This window comes from Trachinotus anak, unplaced genomic scaffold (genome assembly GCF_046630095.1).
Source record: "Trachinotus anak isolate AG129_WGS33_773 ecotype Australia unplaced genomic scaffold, CSIRO_AGI_Tana_v1 ptg000014l, whole genome shotgun sequence".
NCBI classification, from domain to species: Eukaryota; Metazoa; Chordata; class Actinopteri; order Carangiformes; family Carangidae; genus Trachinotus; species Trachinotus anak.
Window position 1 is genome coordinate 1,559,005 of NW_027273865.1, and position 23,027 is coordinate 1,582,031.

Here is a 23,027-nt window from a genome sequence, read left to right on the forward strand (position 1 = left end):
GTTTTACTCAGTGTTTACAAGTCACTAAATGGTCTGGGCCCTAAATATACTGTATCTCTGAAATTCTCAATGATTATTAGCCTACTAGATCTAGAGTTAAAACTAAACAGGGTGAAATAGCTTTCAGCCACTATACTGCCCACTGCTGGAACCAGTGGATCAGGAACCAGTGGATCTCAAATCTGCCCAAAGCATAACTGGTTTTAAAAGCTAAAGACTGCTCTGTTCTCCACTGCCTTCATCTAATCTCTTAACCTTGCACTTTAATTAGATATTATCTGATCTATAATCTGTTCGTATTCTGTTTTCTTATTATGCTTTTTACCTCTATTTTTATGCTTTTATTCTCTGTTAAGCGCATCGAATGACTTCTGTCTATGATAATGTGATACAGAAATAAATTTGCCTTGCCCTACCTTGTTATTCTCACTCATCACTGTGTTCTCTACACCAAAGTTAATTGGTCATCTTTACATGCACGTCGCCTCAGTCACTGGTATGTGTTCATCTGTAAAGTCATTCTGGGTAAAATTCCTTCTTACTTATCTTCATATTTGATATGGAAACAAAGAGGTCACCATCTTGCCTCAATTGACATTTTGAAACTGGTTGTTCTAAAAGTAAGAACTGAGTTGGGAAAGAAAGCTTTAAGGTTTTTGGCAACTGATACTTGGAACAATCATCAATCTGAACTTCACCTGCAATTCCAGGCTATCTGTGTGCAAGTATTTTATTTAAGTATGTTTTTATGTAGTTAACTTCTCTGTTGTGTGACTTTTTTTTTTTTTTTTTTTCAGTACTGTAACTGTATTGCTGCTATCTTGGCCGGGTCTCCCTTGTAAAAGAGATCTGTGATCTCAGTGGGACAAACCTGGTTAAATAAAGGTTAAATAAAAAAAATAATAATAATTTTATCATATCATGCACATATCTTACAAAAGTGCCTTGACCACATGGACTTTTTACGACATAAAAAGTACAGTTGCAGTTGAAATATGTTTGCATAGAAAAAGATCAGAACTTCTCAAATATAACATAACACTGTAAATAAAGAAATATCTTGTTAGCTGCACAATTAAACCAAAAAAAAGACATCTATAAATCTGCCGGATGTGCAAACAGAGATCTTTAACTTGAAATGAATTATTTTTCCCATTGGGCTCTACAGTTGGGTTATTCTGTATGAGTCACTGTGTTTGTAATTTAACATAAATACTCCATCTTTGTTTTAGGTTTTCTTAGGTATTTACTATTCACTGTGTTAAAAGTTGTTTTAAGGAGGTCAAAAAATAGCAATATTTCATATTATGCTGTACTGGGTTCAATACTCCCCCCGGTAGATGGAGGTTTTAGCCACCTAACGTAATCCACACAGCAATGTTTCCTCATGTAAAAAAAGAAACCCCCCAAAAACAAAACAAAAAAAAAACCAAAACAAAACAAAAAAACAGAAAACAAAATAAGTCCAAAGAGTGACAGAGAGAGACAAAAAGTCACAATCTTCTGTCTCTGATGAAAGAAAAACTAAATGCAAATTATCAATTAAGCCTCTGGATGCTGGTATAGTTCTCACCCTGTGAGTCCAACTCTGTGTGTGTGTCTGCAAGAGCTTGCAGTTGGGGCCAAATTTACATCGATTTGATAACAAACTCCAGGTTGGTTCTAGGTTGGATCAGCCGTAGAGACTAACCTGCAGTGGTTGTTTCACTGTCAAGCCCCTGCCCCTAACTATAACCACTAATCACACAGCGCCCCTCTGATTGAGCCAATCTTGCATTTACCACACTCCACCTGACCCTGCACACGCTGCATGTGCATGGCACAGTGTTGTCCTTGCGTTTCATTTTGTGTATCATTAAACTTTTCATGTCCAGTCCCTCTGTGTGTGTGTGTATGTATCGTCAGTGTTCATTTCCTTCGGTGCTTGACATTTCTGAACCTGTATAGCATCAAGTCATGTAGGGTGTGGTTTTTGCAGAAGGTTTATATTGAACGTGGGGGTGGGACATTAACTGTTTAGAGCACCCACCAGCAGAAACATAAATCGACGCCTATGGTACAAATGGAATTTCAGGTTTGTGTCCTCAAATCCCACCCTCTGAAATGGTGAAACTTTAAAGTGAGTAAGTAAATAACAGAAAGCACAGACAGTACAAAGAGTGCAGATGACAGCATGACAGTATTGCAAAGTCACTGCTCTCTGTCTCTGAGCAATAATATTGTTTCTTCCACAGAAACATTTTCATCTTCCCTCCTCAGCAGATAAAGCTGTCATCAATCAGACTTTACAGAAAGAAAGCTCTGTAGTCACAGTGGTCATCCTGCAAGGTCCTGTGCCTGTATTCGCTAAGCATCTTAAGGCCAAAAGTAGCTCCTAACCTGCTGATTTAGGAGAAACTCCTAAAAATAATGGGCGTGTCAGTCCTAACTTTAGGACTCCTAATTTTTTAAAAATTTTCTTTACTAAGATTAATTCACAAAACCACTTTGGGCTAAAAGTCGCACCCAAGTCTGGGAGAAGTTAGAAGTAGTTGAGAGGACTCCTAACTCATAAAGACCAAATCACAAAGAATCGGAAAAGGGCTGGAGTCACCTCACAATGCTGCACTATTTGGCAACAGGGAAAATGCAACTTTGCACTACTGACAACTTGGAGATCTCCGAGCTGTCTGAAAGCTGATCAATTCACAAAAACAATAAATGTGCTCTGTAGACCCCACATCATAGGGCAATTCATATGATTCCTTTTACATATTCACCAACTACAGAGAAATAAAGCCACTTCATGGCATTTGCCGGTCTAACCAATGTGATCAGTGCCATTTGAAAGAATTATTGCACCATCACTTTTCTCAACATATAAATGAACCCTCTCACTGTTTTAACCATACCCTTGATCTTGTTCTGACATATGGCATAGAAATTGAATATTTAACATTACTTCTCCCCTTTTTTATCTGAGCATTTTCTTTTGACATTTGAATTCTTAGTTATGGATTATACAGCATTCGGGGAAAAAATCCATTATAGCAGGTGTCTATCTGACAATACTGTTAACAATTTTAAAGAAAGAATCCCATTGTAGTTTAGTCCAGTGTTGGTGTCAATACAGCAGAGGACAGCTCTCTTAACTTCACATCCACACAGGTTGATGATCTTGTTGACAGTACTGTAGCCTCACTGCGTGCAACTCTAGATACTGTGGCCCCTCTGAGGAAGAAGGTAGTGTGTCAGAGGAGGCTCCTTGGTACAACTCAGAAATCATGCTCTAAGGCAAAGTTCAAGAAAGCTAGAAAGGAAGTGGCATTCCACTTATCTGGAAGAATTTCAAAAGGCTTGGAAAGATAGTCTATTGACATAAAAAAAAGCCTCCATAAAGCTAGAACATCCTATTATTCATCATTGATAGAAGAAAACAAGAATAATCCCAGGTTTCTCTGCTGTAGACAGGCCGACAGACAGCCACAGCTCTGTTGATCCATCTGTTCCTTTAGCCCTCAGTTGTAATGACTTTATGAGCTTCTTTACAAATAAAATTATATCTATTAGAGAAAAAATTCACCATCTCCTCCCCACAGCTGGCTCAGATGTACTGTCCAGTTCAGCAGCCTCAGAGTCCACTGTAACTGGTTTATATTTTGACTGTTTCTCTCCTGTAGATCTCTCTGAGCTCACTTCAACAGTTTCTTCATCTAAACCATCGAGCTGAGACAACAAGGCTGTTCAAAGATGTTTTTCCTTTGATCAACATCTCTATATTAAGTTTGATTATCTTATCTTTTTAACAGGTTGCAGTAATTAAACCTCTACTTTAAAAGCCTACTACTGATCCCAATGTTTTAGCCAGTCAGTCAGCAAGTCAGTGTAAATGCTTTTTCCAGTTAGCTGTACTGTGACTTATATAAAATGTTTTAAGATTCTAAGGTCACCTGCCCATTACTTATTACAAGTCATTGGGTCTCCTCCATGTCTGACAGACACACACCTGCTTTTTAAATCCAGCTGCTGATTTTGCCAAACCAACTACCTTTGATATCTCTCTGATAGATTTTTGCTTTTTGAGCCTCATTATTATCTTCTTTACTTGCATGGTCACTTCTTCACTCTTTATATTGACAGAAAACTCCACCTAAATTTAAATGGCAACTCTCAAAACTCTGGGCACTATGTGTTAACAGGGGCTATATCTCCCACACAGTTATTTCTGTATTGATGTAAACTGGCTCAAATTAAAGCTGAGACTCTGCAATTTAATGTAGTATGCATTATTTTATTTCAAACGGAATGTGCTGAAGCTCAGAGCCTAAAGAACAAAAACGGTGTAACTGTTCAAATACTTCCGGTCTGAACTGTATGTCAAAAAAAGCCAAACAGTTTCCATGGGAGGTACTTATTTTTCACAGCTGTACAGAACTCTGGGTTATTTTTCTGTAGTCAACGTATAGTGTAAATCAACAGCTAGTAGCTAGATTGTGTTAATCCACAAAGTAAATATGGTAAAATTAGTGTCAGTAATGGGCAATACTCTATTTTACTACATTTGGTCCCAAAGCTTCATGTCAGTGATGATTGTTTATTATCAAGTAAAGTATATGGAATTCAAATGTTTTCCTTTTTCTCTGATTTTCTTTAAAATATACAGGACATCGAAGCAGATGACATCCAGAGGGACATGCAGACAACCATGGGCATTTATGTCATCAACAAGGAGGGTGGAGAAAATGGACATTATGATGACATTGGAATTTTTGTTGATGGAGTGATCATCCTGGACAACATTGGAGGTGCAGCCCAAGCTTGTACATTGATGTTTGGAGTAATCTATGCACTGAACCTGGCCTACCCCAAGGAGCTGAGATACTATTACGAGTTCATTCAAAAAGTGCTCCTGCGAATGGATGAGGAAAGGCTTTCTCCCAGAGTCCTTGGACTACAAAACAAAATCAGTGTTGGACTGTAGGAATTCTTCAACCACACTTGTAAACACAGTTAAGCTGCTTTGTTGTATTGTTTATGTTATGTGAAATGCAGCTTCAGAAGGTGTTGCAAGTAAATGAGCAAGATGAGGAAACAAGTGTGTGCAGGATTGAAGTATTTACACAACCACTTGTTAGGACATTACACCTAAAATGTATGTGGGAGTATTCATTTGAAATGAAAATCGTAACACTCAGCAAAGACGTGTTTGCAGTGTATTGAAATCTCAGTCAGGTCATCTGTGTTTGTTGTTTCCTAGCTGTGGACAGTTCTGGTACACTGTAAAAAGCAAAGTATAGAATTTACCCAATAAATCTGAGGTAACAATTTCCATCGACTTTTTTTGGGTAGATTTAATTCCATATTGTCAGTAGAAAATAACTGAAATAAAAAGCTATGAAATACTAAAATAAATGGGGTTATATTTACCTCACGTTTCAACAACTACTTACTCATTAAAATTGGGTAAAATGAACTCTTGATTGCTAAGTAGGTATTACACAAGTATTACTATTAAGTGTTAAGTGATATCAGTCAGTAACTATTACTTATTCAGAGAAGGTAAAATTTACCCCAAATAATTACTATTCAAAAATAATTAATATCAGTTTGTAACCATTACTTATTCAGAGAAGGTAAGATCCTCCCACCACCCACCCCCCAAAAAAAGACTTTCAGATGATGATCATCTCAATATTTTTAATCCATAAAATTATCAAAAACACAGAATAAAGTGCAATAAACAACTTCACACAGCTTTTCAAGGTATGAACATGTTTTAAAACTCGCTAAACTAACAGCTTCACATCTTCCCACATCCAGCTTGCTCAAAAAGAAAAAGAAGTGACGAGATCAGAGGATAGAAGAGAAGAGGGGAGCAGAGAAGACAAGAGTAAATGAATGGAGAAGTAAGGAGATCCGAGCAGAGAAGAGAAGAAAGGAGGGCAGAAGAAATGAGAGGAGAAGTGAGGAAATCAGAGCAGAGCTCCAAGGGATGTCCAGTCACATGAGGATTTTCTTGTATCCAAACTCTTACTTGTGCCTCCTTAGCTTTACAGTTTAACAGTGACTCACCAAATCTGCAGTACAGGTGCATTTATACAACAAATAACTGAACCGCCTCAAATGCAGACAACACTTTCAGAGGCCACGTATTATATTTTTAACATAAGTCAAAAGCACACACGCAAACTCTACAATGTTCCTGTGCATGTAAACTATCAAACATTTAGATGAGGATAGAACAGGTGAACACCAACATATTTAAAACAAACTGAGGGTATTGACCAAGCCGGCCACTTGCTATTGGTGTTCCTTTTCTGCCAATCTGGGGAAATCAGACAGCAAGGGAGTGGGCTGAGAGAGGCTGCACAACATACAACTTGTGTGTGTGTGTGTGTGTGTGTGTGTGTGGTAGGGAGGAGAGCAGCAGAGAAGAAAAATAAAATTACACACCATCACAACTCCATCTAGCTGTGTGCAGATCCTCTTGTTGGAACAAGAAGGGGAATGTCTATTGCATGAGCTTACGTTTGAGGCTGTGGACCTTCTTCAGTAGTTTCGCCGCGTCAAGCTCCAAAAAAAGTTTCTGAAACGCATCAAACGTGTTCTTCAGCTGCTGTGGATATTCAAGGTTGAGGGCATATATCAGTCCCATCAGCAGAACACATGCCTTTGAGGGAAACACAGTGATGGAAGAATGTGGAAGTCAAACAATCACAATAGACACATCTGATGGATCCTCCTCAGCCATGACACTGTGCTTCACAATCACTTTCATTGTTTTGTCTGTATGGTCCTCACATTCCTACATGTTAAAATAAAAGAAGGAAAAAGCATACACATTTTTAATGTACATTAAGATGATGTTCCAATACTTTTCAGTTTATGTTGCAGAGTAAAGGAGAGAAGAGGGGAGTGGACAGAAGACGAAAGGAGAAGGGGAAAAGAGGGGATACCAGAGGAGAGCCGAGTAGAGCTGAGAAGAAGAGGGGAGAGCAGAGGAAATAAGATAAGATTAGATAATCCTTTATCGACCCACAACAGGGAAATTTACAAAAAGTGAGAGGAAAAGAGATGAGAGAAGAGCAGAGGAAGACATGAGGATCCCTTGAGTTAATCAGTCACCTGTTATCAATATGACATACCTGGCAGTCATGGAAAAGATCTTCTTGTCTTTCACCGAGGTAGCTAATGAGGCAGCAGACAACTGCATCCCTTTTTTTCTCAATGCTCTGTGACTGTAGGGACATACAATTTAATGAAAAGACTGTTAGTGGAACACAATGATTTTACATACACTAAGACTGAATTCTTTAAAAACTAAAACATTTTTAAACATTTCACAGATTGATAAAACTCCTCCAAGGAAACTGTCGTTATACGACAGAACTCTGCCTTGATCTAGTGAGTAAGTAAAGGGGAAAAAAGGAAATTTTAAATGACAGACCAGATCTCAATGTAACCACATGAATGTTTCCTGGTGAGAAGGAAAAATGATCAAACATTCTCACCTGAGCCTCACTGAATAATGCTGGCCACCTTTCTTTAAACACACCCACAGAGGGGCTGAGGGTCACCATTTCCAATCTTCGGCTTGAGAAGGTTTTACTCATCTTATCTGCGATTATCTTTGCATTGTTTTTCTTCTTCACTTCATCGAGTAATTCAAGCCTCTCCTCCTCCAGTGTGTCTTGGCTTTTGCCAATAGGGTGTGGAGAGAGGTAATTAACCTCAGCTTTTTTGGGCTTTTTTAAATTTTTTGATGGGACTGCATCAGCCGGAGGCTTCCTCTTCAATGTGTTGACTTCGATTTCTGGGTAATCATATTTTCGAGATTTTAGCTTGGCACGGTAATTGTGCATCTTATTTTTTATGCGCTGTTGCCAGCCATATAAACCTGCAAACGATCCCGGCTCCTTAAGACATGGGAACTTGGCAACCAGAGCTTCAGCCACTGCGAGAATCTGCTGATTTGATGGATAGGCTGTGTAGGAAAAAATCACTTTTGAAAGGTCTTGCATTATTGCTGATTTAACACTGGCATCCATGAAGTATCTTCCAGTGGCATGATATGCTTTGTTTGCTTCTGCAAACAAAGCATATCATGCTTGTACTTGAAATGGCACTGGCCATGCAGCAGAGCGACATGAATCAGGGAGAATAATGGTGTCCTTGGAACTTGATGATGCGCAGTTGGACACCTGTGAGGACGCATCATCATCATCTGCAAGGGAGATGTCCATTTCAGTATTACTTGAAGGATGGGTGTTCACTGAAGTCGGAGAACTCAATGTAGATGATGGTGCTGATTCATTTACTGGGTGTAGGTCAAAGGTGATCACTGGCTCTTTTTGGATCACTTTAAGAGTGACCTGGTCGTGCAAGTCAGCAGTTGAGGTGACACTGAAAAACTGATTGTCAAAGTCTTTGTCTTGGTATAGTAGTCCAATTTCCCCATAGAGTTGGAAAGTTTTAGTAACTATGGAAACAAGATCCTCCACTGTATTAGGAATTCCCGCTGAAAGTGTCAACTTTTGAATGTTGTGTTCCTCTAAAATGACTCTTAACTGGACTGCCATTGTTGTTTGGGGTGTGTTTCTTTAGCTGTAGAAAAGAAAAGAAATTGAGACAGGTTATTAATAGTTGATGAACGTAATTACATAGGTTTGCGTCAAGTTTCTTCTACCAAAAAAAAAAATGGAGATTTGGTTCAGTGGAAATTTGAATAAATAAACGTTGATGGTCATTATTGATTTAAGAAGAGGGAGATGAGGGTCTTTTCTATGTAATAAAAGCAACCTTAAATCATAACATTCTCATCATCCATAGAAATGGTAGAATCAAGGTAGGTGTACAACAACATAATAAATTTACAAAAGACAGGATGCCTGGCAAAATAGTTGTTTGTCTATGCAGCCCTTAAAACTCAGTGGCTTTTTGTGAAGTAATTGTTTTTTGGTTTTTTTCAATAACTGTACTTGAAAAGTGCACACACATTTGATATGATAAACAGAAATAATCAACCCATTACACTTACTCTGATGTGCAAATGAAGTGTTTAAGGGACACCATACGACCATCTGCTGTATTATATGCAGCTAAGGGGTATGTTTCTTTCAATTCAGAATGTTTAAGGATTTCTGTCTCTCCTGTTGGCTCTACTTTGTGCTGAAGTTGCTTAGTGGCTGGTACTGTGAACACCTGAGGACCTTCAAAGACAGGAGTTTCCTGCACAATGATTATTTGCTGGATTTCTCCAAAGTCAGGTAGGCCTCCTGTTGATCCAAAGGGCAACATCATTCCAATATTATAGACTGTGCCTGAAATGGTTGCTTTATTTGTCATGTTCACAAATTCTTCCCCAGGGAACTTCCTTGCAAAGGACACCTTAATGCTGTCTTTTAGAACATCGACTGCCACTTGAGTCCTCTGGGACACTGACAGCGGTGGCCTTTGATTGTTGCAATCATGGGAATGATACGCAATCATTGATTGGTGTTTTCTTGCCATTGTCATGAGAACGTTTCTGAAACACCCAGTCTGCCTCACAACCCTTTTAAAGAACCGGTGTTTGGCTTCAAACCGCATGGTCCAGAAATGTGCAAGTGGCCCATAAACAGTTGTAAGCAAAGGATAGTGCTCAAGAAAGTGGTGTTTTGGTCTCACTGTGTCCTCTGGGAACACTTCCAAATATCTGTAACGGTGTTCTGAGATCTTACTTTGCATGTATCCTATTGTCTCATCTGTGTGGAGAGGAGCCATGACAAGCTCAACAACATCTTTTAGCGTCATCAAAACCTCCCAAGCGGGCTCATCTTCTGGGACTTTGTCACCAATCATTAGTGGTATCATTCTCAACAAGCACCAGTTTTCGTGTGCATTACCTCCAACACTTTTTCGTGATGTGAAATTTGGGGCAATGGTTTGTGGACAGTTTGTTTTGTCACTCCATTTGTAAGGAAAACAACGGATGGAATGGTTGAGCTCCTGAAGAGAGATGTACTTCTTCCTGATTAACACATCAAGACAGAGTGATATTTCTACAGGTACAATCCCTTCAAGCAAATCATGCAAAGCATCAGGGGGATAACCTGATGTAGCATGAAAGTGCCTGAGTCTGTCTGAGATGGGACACTGTCTTTTAACTCCACAGTGATGAGCTTCTGCAAGATCAGACAATGCTGCTTTGACATGCATGGCATAGTTGGACTCAGTCCGCAGAGGAAACAGTCCTTCTGCTACTTCATGCTCCTGGATCTGTGACCGTTCTCCAATGCAAAAGCGACAGAAATGTGAAGCTGAAAAGCTTTCAACAAACCCAGCTATTGAGTGAGCGCCAAGATTGTCAGCAACTACAGCAAGTACAGTGCCCTTGACTACTTTGCCCAAACTTGGAACAAAAACACCATTATCTTCAAAGGACTTCAAATCTTTGAGCAGTGGGTCTAAAACTTTTGCGTAGCCATACTGTTTCACATCATTTGCCTTGCACAAAATGGATAAGTAAATGGAAGTCAGTGTAGATCTCAATGTGGCAGGTATATCTGCAAACACCCAGTAAACAGCTGTGACTTTATGCTTCTTTCGGGATGTTCCCAGAGGGTTGCATACTTCAAAGTCATCGATGTAAAGGATGAGTGGGAGTTTAAGTTCACCTTCACATAAAAAGCTGTTTTCTCTTAGTAAAGATCCATCATGAAATGATTTGTATCCAGAAGAGACATCAGATGGCCTTTTGTTCTTTAATATTGTGTCTTGAATGTGTCTTTTGTCCACAAGTTGAGATAATAATGGGAGGATCGGTACATACTGAAATGTTTTATTCTCAGTACTATCAAGTATGTACTCAACTGGTTCGGTTGGCGAGAAATGCGCCATTCTAAATTGCGCTCTCCTGAACTGACTGCTTAAAGGCCCATCCACTTGTAAAGCAGCACAGACAGGATTTAGCTGGCAAAGGTCTTTGACCAGTTCTTCTTATCACTGAATCTTCAAAAGTACAGCCATTTTTTCTCAAAGTGTTCAGTATAATCTCTTTGATAACAGGGCCAGATGCAGATGCAGTAAGGAAATGAAGTTCCTCTACTAGTTCATCTATGCATGTATTGGAGACATTGAAAATTCTCTCCATTTTCAGGAGAATCAATCCCACTCTCTTAGTAATTACTTTTTTCAAGTCATCCTCCTCCTCAAAGACAGAACCACAGTCATTTTCATCCTCAACAAAGTCGCTTTCTTCGTCTGGCTTGTTTTGGTGTTGATGAAGAACAGTGGTCTTGAAATCTTCCAATGTATGTAGGTTGTGCTTTCTACTCTTGTGGCTGTGAAATGTTGCATATATGTTGGTCTTGAAATCACAACCCTCAAAAACACAAGGCACAGTTTCAAACTTTTTTAGATGGCTGCCAATATGTATAAAATACTGTCTCTCATTGTCAAAAGAGCATGAGTTACAGACTATGCACGTGAACGAAAGGATGTTGCCTGGCTCGGTTGCCTGGGAATGATGCCTTGACAGATGTGTCCTTAATGCACCCCATGTCCTGAGGGTGCAAGGACAATCTGCATAGAGACAGGGTATGGAATGGACTCGACCAAAATGCCCATGTATTAGTCTGCTGTGCTTCAACAGGTCTGATCTTTTTGATGTTGTGAAGTTACACAGCTTGCATTTCCAATTCATTTTTCCATAACTGGGGCCTTTGATTGAGGTAACTACACCTTTAAGGCCAATGTGATTTCTTTTATTTAGAAAATTTGCATCCCTTAAGTCAATGTGGGTGGGTGGGTTATCCCCAGAACTGGTAACAACAGGGTGGTCTATCTTTGAGTCTCGGCTTGAGGAGGACAGATTAGAGTACCTGAAGCGAGGGCAGAAGAGAGGCCAAACATTAGTGAGGGTCTACATACAAAGTGACTCTGCCTGCAACAGAAAGAACAAAAATACTAAGTAATTACACAAGACAAATGATCAGACATGTACCTGGGAGGACAAATATATAAGGGATAATGTATAGTTCAGAGGTTATTATAAACCCTGACAATGTATGGAACATAAAGATTTTCTAAATCTCAACAGATTTTTTATCTTTGAGAGACCCCACACATAAAGATAAAAAATCTTTGAACAGTTTTGATCTTTGACTCTAACTGAAACAACAGAGACACACGTACCCGGTACACAACCATGCAGGTAGCGCTGACCACAGTGGCGGCTGGTGAAAAATATTCTAGGTGGGGCTGTGCTTTCTGAACTTTGTGCACAGCTCCACTATTTCCTGAACTAAGTACAGCTCTTTTATTTCCTGTCTTACATGATTGGACAAACCAATTAATCCAGGTGTGTCTGACCTAAGTAGTCACAACAACAATGGTCAGACACACCTGGATTAATCGGTTTGTCCAATAATGTAAGTCAGGACATAAAAGAGCTGGACTTAGTTCAGGAAGTAGTGGAGCTGTGCATATATCTTATCAAGTCATTTTCAATAACCATCCCAAAACAATTGAACATAAACGGCTGGATACCAGTGCTCTGTTAAATAGTAACAGTAAATAGTAAATAGTAGTGGTGGGAAAAAAATAATATAATTAATTAAAGGCTTTGTAATTAATTAATCTCAATTAATCGCATTGTAATGGCATAACAATATTTGCCACAAGAAGCAACATATTTCAATTTAAATGGATTTTGGCATATGACTGAATTAAATGATAGACACATACATAGATTTAAAGAACAAAATATTGTTTATTGTTTTTATTCTAAACTCAAGCTCTTTTAATGTAGAAGCCAATAACGTAATAACAGCCTTTTTAAAATGTAATAGGCCAATAACGTAATAGCTGTCCAATAATGTCATAAAAGTCCTGAACCGATAACGTCATAACTTTTGACTTTTATTACGTCATTGGCCTGGTAAAAAAAACTAAAATTATTGCAAATGTAATAACTGAGCCGATAACGTAATAAGTTATTACACTATTGGCAAAAAAGTTATTACGTTATTGGTTCGGGACTTTTATTACGTTATTGGCCAGTTATTACATTTTAAAGACGGCAAGTTTATTACGTTATCGGCCATTATTACGTTATTGGCTTGCTAGCGCTAGCAGCTCCAGCAGTTTCTGTGCCCGCTGCAACATGCTTCGCATTCAGGTGGTCCTGCATAGACTGACTCTAGCCGTGCTAGCGGAGCTAACAGGTAAACAAACAACTACATGTGTGAGTCATTTTAGACGTTGGCGACATGTTGGTGTGTGAAAGAGGTAGAGTGATAGAGCACGTCTATAGCTTACCTTCCTTTCCGCAGTTCGGTCCATGAGTTTGATGGCGGCTGGCGGTGGCAGCGAGAGAAAGATGACGGTTAAGTCCCGCTCAGTTTGGCGCATGCGCAATTTGGAGCACACGACTCAGCTTCTGGGTATATTTTACCCTATTTGTCTATGTAACAGTTTTTACTGTTAACAAATAGGTAGTAAGTGTATAATTTACCCATTACTTTATAATTCCTTGGCTGACAGCAATAATCAAGTACATTTTATACGATTTACATAGATTATATTTACCGCTCTCCAAAATCACTTCTTACAGTGTACGGTTTGGTTTTTGTTAATGAGTGGTACTGGAACATAATTTATGTTCTTGTGTTAATTTTTTTTAATAGACAGTAACATTTTTTTAAAAAGATGTTAAACAACTCAAGAAAGGTTTACCACTGAGTTACATTACAGGAACTTGTTTGGGAGAACAAAAATTGTGCTCTGTCTGGTCAGGAGACTGCACTTATTAATGTATGATTTTTTATTATGTATTTTATGTTAACAGAACCTGAGCAATAGCTTTATTTTTTCCATTTAAAAGCCTTCCCATGTATCTGATTATAGAGGGTGAGAGAGTAATGAGTATAACATTTTATACACTCAAAAAAGTAGCAAGTATATATGCTGGTTCTTGGTTAAAGTACTCGGACATTGTTAAATGTTTAGGGACAAAATAAACAATTATTTAAACACATTTTGTGGTTTTCTCAATTTTGAATTTATTGAAACTACTAATGATAATTAAAAATGTTTAATTAGAATCAACTTAATTTTAATATGTAGTAATTACAGAATTTCATTGATCTAAATGTACAATAGAAAAATGGTTAATAGTAATACAAAGTATTTAAGTATATTTAACATGAGTTTAGTTGGAATTACTAAGGAAATTAGACTAATATTTACTCAAAGTTGTTGAGCTAAAATTACAAAAATAAAATATTTAAAAATGACTTATAAATTATAAGTACAGTCAACTTAAAAATTATATCTGGATTTCGATATATTTATATCGTGCAACCACTTACCATAAAAAAATTAAGTAAATTCAACAAAACATTTTTTTCAGTGCACAACATTGCGGAAATCAGAAACATCCTCTCTCCAAAGGATGCTGAAAAACTAGCTCATGCATTTGTTACCTCAAGACTGGACTACTGTAATTCTTTATGATCAGGATGTCCCAGTTACTCAGTTAAAAGCCTCCAACTGATACAAAACGCTGCAGCACGAGTACTGACAGGAACTAGGAAACGACATCACATCTCTCCTGTGTTAGCGTCTCTGCATTGGCTCCCTGTAAAATCCAGGATAGGATTTAAAATCCACATCCTCTCCTACAAAGCCATTAATAGTCAGGCACCATTGTATCTTAAAGAGCTTATAGTTCCCTATTATCCTAACAGAACACTTTGCTCTCTAAACCCAGGTCTACTTGTGGTTCCCAGAGTTTGTAAGAGCAGAATGGGGGGCAGAGCCCTCAGCTATCAGGCTCCTCTCCTATGGAACCAGCTCCCAGTGTGGGTTCGGGAGGCAGACACTTTCTCTACCTTTACAATCAGGCTTAAAACTGTCCTCTTTGATAAAGCTTTCATAAAGCTTAAGGCTGGCTCGGGTATGTCCTGGACCATCCCTTAGTTATGCTGCTATACAGCTAGACTGCTGGGGGATTCCCATGATGCATTGACTACTCTTTCTCTCTGTCTCTCTCTCTTTGTCTACACACACATTTACTATGTACTACTACATGTCAGCTTTGTATTTTTTCTCCCCCATAGTTTGTGCTTCTCCTCTCTCTCCCTCTCTCTGTCCTCATTCTGAAGGTATCTCTGTTTCTGGAGCAGCAGGATCCAGATCCACCACTACAACACTCATTATTACTATTATTACCATAGTTATTTATTATTATTATTGTTGATAACACATAACACATTACCTATGGTAATCCTGGTCTCTCTCTCTCTCTCTTGTCCCCTCTGTCCTCCCCCCATCCCTTCTTTCTCCCACCCTGAACCCAGTTCTGAGGTTTCTTTTCCTCCCCCCTGTTGCCAAGTTCTGCTTTTTGTGGGAACTGTTGGGCTTTTCTCTATGATAAAGTAAGGCCTTGACCTTACCCTGTAAAGTGACTTGAGATAATGTTTAGTATGATTTGGCACTATACAAATAAAACTGAATTGGATTATTATTTGATTTTTATTTGATAACCTATAAGCTGCCATTAGACAACAGCTGATGCTAGCATTTAACCACTTCCTAGCTAAATTTACCATTTGATAGGGTTACATGATACAATAGGTAAGGCGTAAATTAATTCTCAAATATCATCGCAGATCCTGCACATGTTTACCGAAGCTAGAACTTTAATGAAATCCAGGAAATTTGATCAAATTACACCAGTTTTAGCTTCCCTTCACTGGCTTCCTATCCATGTCTGATGATATATAAAACTCTAAACAGACATGCTCCCTCATACTTGTCTGATTTTCTTCAACCATATACTCTCTGCTCCCAGAATTTAGGGCTCTTGTCTATTCCCAGAGTTAAAGTTGTCTGCTGGCTGCAGAGCCTTCTCCCGTCAGGCCCCTCTGCTCTGGAACAGCCTCCCTGCTGACATTAGACTGTCTGACTCAATTCATGCTTTCAAATCCAAACTTAAAACTTACTTTTATGCCTTAACTTTCAGTTAGCTGTATATTCTTTCACAACCTCAGGCTTTGTACTTGTTATTATCCTACCACCAATGGGAGGGCCTCAGTCTCAACAAATCAATCACACCCAGTATATACACAGTGTAGCCTAGGTTGTCCTGCTGATGAGATTAATGTGTACTGTCTGAAATCTCTGCATTATTCTTACTGTATTGTTTTTTTATTCCTCAAACACATGAGTGCCCAGTCTGTGTTCCCCTCTCCTTCTCTTTCTCCATCACCCCGTGACACCACCACCCACCCCACCTCCTCCTCTCTCTCTCTTTCTTTCTTTCTTTCTTTCTTTCTTCCTCTCCTGTTATTCTCTGCAGGTCCTCCTGCCTCCAGAGCCATAGAGTCTGTATCTGCAACTGCAAACCGCCCCCATAATCCTGCTCAACAAATTTATTAAAATTAATATTTTTTACTGTTATTAGCTATGATAAATACTATACTTAAATCAGTAGCAGTATTATAGTTACCATTTAACATTATTGTTGTTTCTGTTACTGCTTGTTGTTATTATTACTACTATTACTATTAGTGCATCATGGTCTCCTTCCCCTACAGTTTCTTGCTCTCTCTGTGTCCCTTTCTCTCCCCCTCTTTCTTTCTTTCTCACTCACTCCCCCCTCTTCTCTCTCTCTCTTTCTCTCTCTCTATGTCTCTCGCAACCCAATCAGTCGAGGCAGATGGCCACTGACCCTGAGCTCAGTTCTGCCTGAGGTTTCTGCTTCTTAAAGGAAGTTTTTCTTTGCCACTGTCACCAAGTGCTTGGTCTTGGTGGGAATTGTTGGGTCACTGTAAAAAAAAATACTATAAAGAGAAGGTCTAGACCTCCGCTATTTGGAAAGTGCCTTGAGATAACTTCTATTGTGATTTGGCGCTATATAAATAAAACTGACTTGACTTGACTTGACTTACCCTCTGGCCACCTGCTGGATCTCCTGACCTCCTGCTCATTCCCCCAAAGACTCATATTCCCTCTTAACAACTGTGGCAAATGCCAATAAACCTTTTATTACATTCAACCTGCTTGCCTGTGTATGAATCCACTCTAGGTTCCTCATTAAAATAATACCAAAATGTAACATAAATGAATGCATAATTTAAATAGTTGTATGAATATTGGCATATTTCCAGACAACTCCAATGTTATTTTATTTTGTCTTGGGTTGTCTACATGTGGTCTTCTGTTTCATAATATGTGTACAATAACAGTCATGAAAAAAGGTTATAGCAATCCTTAGTAAAAACTTGTAAACCATGCTGTTCCCATAAACCCAAGAAGCTACTGTCTAGTCTTACTCGACAACCCCCTTCATATGAAGCTATATACTACCAAACTTTTCTTAATTAAGCTAGCAATTACTTGAAATATGAAATTTTAAATATAATTTCTAAAATACAATTTCTAGAGATGGTTGAAGCAATTGTAAATAATGACTTTAAAAACAGATAAGCATTCTGAAGTACTTGGAACATCCACCATGAAGTACATGGAAATAATCAAAAGACTTGAAACTTGACTTTGAAACTTAAACTCTTGACAGTATTGATTGGTTTGGAGTGAAAGATCCATTAAAGGTCCCCTCCTGAGTTGTGACCTCAAAAACATGTGTGCATGTTGATGACACAATACACATTCCTGCTAATGGTTTTACACAACAAACACAACAAAGGTGGATAAAAAGAACTCTGCATCTGCATCCCAGCTTTGCCAACAATGTGTTAGGAAATGGTCTCTGAGGGAATAAATTCATTCAACACATTTGCTTGACTTCACAATGCCTTTTGGTGAAGAAACAGAATATAAACCGAATCTTGGTTGGTTTACAAGAAGGCTCCACAGGGCACCCGTAACTTTAATATCTAGTAATAAAGATGCGCAGAAAGATGCATGGATGGATACATAGATTTTTCCCTAATCAAACCTCACAGTCTTGATGGAGAGATCCTGTGATCACAGGAACAGACAGAAAGGTTCCAGAGATTGAGCAGAGAGAAAAACTTTTTACCCTTTGTCAACAAACCACAACAGTTTCATCAAAACCCTTGCCAAGCAAATTTTGGAAATTGTGCAGTGTGTTTGATGAGTACAGGTCTCAAATTTTCTGACCATGGTTTCATGGTTGTCAGCAGTAGTTCTACTCTACAAACCTTATAGCTTTCTCTCACTTGGGATGTGCAGGTCTGACAGCTGAAGCAGTTTCACTGAATTTATAATGGATCATCATCTTTAAATAGGAACTTTGGAGGAGTTAAAGGCACATGCACAAGTATGTAGGTTTAATTTCCCTGTCTGTCCTTCATTGTACTTTGCTGCTTTAATTGCCTTTTTGTGGACTAATTCCCTGGGCTGCTGTAAGTGCCCTTTGTCACTTTAAATGTCCTGTGTTGCCTTAAGTGCTCTGTGGAAATAAAAAGGCTTTGGTTGATCTCTGCGTAATACTGAATAATAGCAGGAATAGCTCAGCAGTGTGTGTGTGTGTGTGTGTGTGTGTGTGTGTGTGTGTGTTTGTGTGTGTGTTGCAAGTTTTTGCCCCTTGCAGATTACAGCAGACCTTGCAGGTGTAAAACAGTTTGAAGATCAGTCAAAGGATGAATTATTGAACACTCTTTGCCAATGTGCCCATGGGCAAGGTATTAGACTTGTTTAGAGATGCTTACTTAAATCTTCTTCCATGCTGAAGTCAATTGTTGATCTGCCTGCGCAACATACCTAACTAGCACTGACTATACACTTTCAGTGCACATTCTTATTTAAACCGCTTGCACTTATTAAATAGATGTAGTACTTAGTATTTATGCCAAGGTTACCTACTGCACTGATGCTTTAGTAATGTCCAGGGTAGGAATTTCACAGCAGCCACAATGGTCACGCCATCATCGCCCCTCCATGTGGCAGTGATGCCCTGAAATAAATCGTAAGCCCTACAGCCACCATGGCCTTTGTGCCCACACTACTGTCAAAATGTCAAGGTTGCTTTAAAAGCGTCACTGCAGCAGGCCTTGTGCTCATTGCATCACCTCTCCCTCTCTCTCTCTCTCTCTCTCTCAACCAATACACGTACAACCTACATACTGAGCTATTCCTGAAAGGAACTGTGTTACTTGTGTGACAATATTCTGTCTCAAGCTTCTGAAACTTACTGCCGATCTTGCACGGAGATGATAAATCGGTGTAATGTGTTAATTTTCTTGCTGCTGCTGCTGCATGTTAACACTTAATGTGCAAGTTCAGTTTCCACACATATCTACCTATGCATAAAATGTGTGCAATATCTCATAACTGATCACAGAGTGGTAGAAGCTGAATCAAGGTCCATTTGACAAGCTCTAGTCCTGGTCAACTGGAGGTGCCACGCCCAAGAAAATGACAGCAACTGTAGATACAACATTTGAACTGTAATAATGTTAGTGTGCAAAATAATTAATGAGGGTTTGACACTTGAAGACTGTTCTTGCATTTATCTACTGAAAGTTAATCTGAAATTAAATATATTTATATTATGTGAAATTCTAGTAAATTAATACATAGAATAGAAACTATTTAGTGGGGCAGTTGGAGCGCTTGGTGGGGCACTGCCTCCCCTGTCCCCATGCCTTGAGCTGGGCCCTGGGCTGTGCATCATCCTCCTAATATTCTCCTTCCTCCATCCTACCTCTCTCCTCTGCTTTCTATCATTTGTTTCTGCACCCATGCCTCCTTTCTCCTTCCCTTTCCTCCATCCAATCCTCCCATTCATCCCTAATTCCTTCCTGCTGTATATCTGTCTTCCTACCTGCTTTGAAGAGGCATGTCACTCACAAATGTGGAGAAAGTTGAAACATAAACACAATTTTTCCTCTTTCTGAATTACACATTCAATTTCATCAGTTGTTCATATTTTTTTTCCTTTTCCCTTTTATCTATTTTTTTTCTTTCTCTCCAGTTCTGAAATGCTCTCCTTCTCAGACTGAACTCTCTGACTACAACTCCTGTTCCCTCTTTAGGCTTCTTTCTCTTTCCTTTCTTTCTTTCATTCTTGGACAAAAGTCACCTTTCCTGTCAGGAGGCCTTGCATCCTTGCATATGTGCATGTGTCCGGGTCTCTGTGTGTGTTTGTGTTTAAGAAGCACAGCTCCCCATCTTAACATTGTTATCGGACAAGTGGTAGCTCAAATTCTCTCTTCTCCCTCTGTCTCTCTCTTGCTTTCTCTCTCTCTCTCTCTCTCTCTCTCACACACACACACACACACACACACACACACACACACACACACACACATGGGGCAGACTTACTAACCATTGTGAGAATTGAGAACAATCCATTGCTGTCTCTCTCTATCAAATGCTCTATCTGTGACTATGTGGGCTCCAAGGTGTGTACGTGCTTATATATAGATGTATAATGTGTGTGTGTGTGTTTCCATGTTCTCTGGTGCAAAGCTGTTAAATTGCTACCTTAAAGGTGACCTCCCCTGCAGACAGGAGATATAACACTCAACTCTAAACCACTACAAACAGAACACCAGAGAACATGTATGTGTGTCTATGTGTGTATAGTGTGTCTGTATATATATTTCTGTCTGAACCCAACCTGAGCCTGACACAGTTAGTGTAAGCTGAAGCACTAAGTCTGTGTAACCCTGTCACACAGTTGCTGTTACCACAGTCACAGCTTTGACTCTTTACCCTGATTACACATGTGGGAGGGGGCACACTGTAAGTGAGCATCAAAAAGACATTCTTTTTTTGCTTACATGTCTAAGCTAGCAAGTCCACCACAGAAGACACCAACAGAAGTATTTTAACATATAGCTTACTTGTTTTCTGTCAACATTAGATATCATGATGCAACACAGCATTTCAAATAAAATGACATTGTGGTGGTTCTTCCAGCTGTGCAGAAGTTTTTCCAGTTGCCCAAATGCCCTGAGCAAGTACACTTAGCTTTGTGTAAGTGAAATGACACTCTTACCACAACCCCAGGTAGATTTTGTCAGTCTTTGAGGTCTACTGCAGCTTTCTTGGGTGCAACTGTGTCTGCTGCTTCAGTGGTCATGTCACTCATCTCTCTTTGAACCTGCTGATGTAACTCATCTCTTTCAGACCCCAGCTAACATTCTGAGCCAGCTGTATTTTTCCCTCAATGTCATACCTCCTGCATATGATTGCCTGGTAAGGGGTGTCTGTTGCTCTCCTACTGTGGCGCATTAGCCATTCAAGCCAGAGAAACACAAGGTTTAGGGTTGTAATGGTCTCCTTCAAATTCATGCTGGGCCTCATAGAATGGCTGCACAGTCAGTGTCAAACACATCCGGAGATACAGCATTAATATGCCAAGTTTCGCCCCCGCTGTCCAGTTTTTAACACATTTCTTGGTACACCAAACAGATGAAGTTTAAAGTGAGATACAGTGCATCCGGAAAGTATTCACAGCGCTTCACTTTTTCCACATTTTGTTATGTCACAGCCTTGATCCAAAATGGATTAAATTCATTTTTTACCTCAACATTCTACACACAATACCCCATAATGATAAAGTGAAAAAAGTTTGCTTGAAATTTTTGCAGATTTATTAAAAATAAAAAACAAAAAAAAAATCACATGTACATAAGTATTCACAGCCTTTGCTCAATACTTTGTTGAAGCACCTTTGGCAGCAATTGCAGCCTCAAGTCTTTTAGAGTATGATGCTACAAGCTTGGCACACCTATTTTTGGGCAGTTTCTCCCATTCTTCTTTGCAGAACCTCTCAAGCTCCATCAGGTTGGATGGGGAGCGTTGGTGCATAGCCATTTTCAGATCTCTCCAGAGATATTCCATCGGGTTCAAGTCTGGGCTCTGGCTGGGCCACTCAAGGACATTCACAGGGTTGTCCCGAAGCCACTCCTTTGTTGTCTTTGCTGTGTGCTTAGGGTCGTTTTCCTGTTGGAAGATGAACCTTCGCCCCAGTCCGAGGTCAAGAGTGCTGTGGAGCAGGTTATCATCAAGGATGTCTCTGTACATTGCTGCATTCATCTTTCCCTCGACCCTGACTAGTCTCCCAGTTCCTGCTGCTGAAAAACATCCCCACAGCATGATGCTGCCACCACCATGCTTCACTGTAGGGATGGTACTGGCCAGGTGATGAGCGGTGCCTGCTTTCCTCCAGACTTGACGCTTGGCATTCAGGAGTTCAATCTTTGTTTCATCAGACCAGAGAATTCTGTTTCTCATGGTCTGAGTCCTTCAGGTGCCTTTTGGCAAACTCCAGACGGGCTGTCATGGGCCTTTTACTGAGGAGTGGCTTCTGTCTGGACAATCTACAATTTCTCCTTCTGGAAGGTTCTCCTCTCTCCACAGAGCAACGCTGGAGCACTGTCAGAGTGACCATCGGGTTCTTGGTCACCTCCCTGACTAAGGCCCTTCTGCCCTGATCGCTCAGATTGGCCGGGCTTCCAGCTCTAGGAAGAGTCCTGGTGGTTCTAAACTACTTCCATATACGGATGATGGAGGCCATTGTGCTCATTGGGACCTTCAATGCCGCAGAAATTTTTCTGTACCTTTCCCCAGATCTGTGCCTCGATACAATCCTGTCTCAGAGGTCTACAGACAATTCCTTGGACTTCATGGCTTGGTTTGTTCTCCGACATGCGCTGTCAACTATGGGACCTTATATAGACACGTGTGTGCCTTTCCAAATCATGTCCAATCAACTGAATTTAACACAGGTGGACTCCAATCAAGTGGTAGAAACATCTGAAGGATGATCAGTGGAAACAGGATGCACCTGAGCTCAATTTTGAGTGTCATGGCAAAGGCTGTGAATACTTATGTACTTATGTGATTTTTTTTTGTTTTTTATTTTTAATATATTTGCAAAAATTTCAAGCAAACTTTTTTCACTTTGTCATTATGGGGTATTGTGTGTAGAATGTTGAGGTAAAAAATGAATTTAATCCATTTTGGAATAAGGCTGTAACATGACAAAATGTGGAGAAAGTGAAGCGCTGTGAATACTTTCCGGATGATGCACTGTAGATCTTAAATTGTGTGTGCCCCATTTGCAT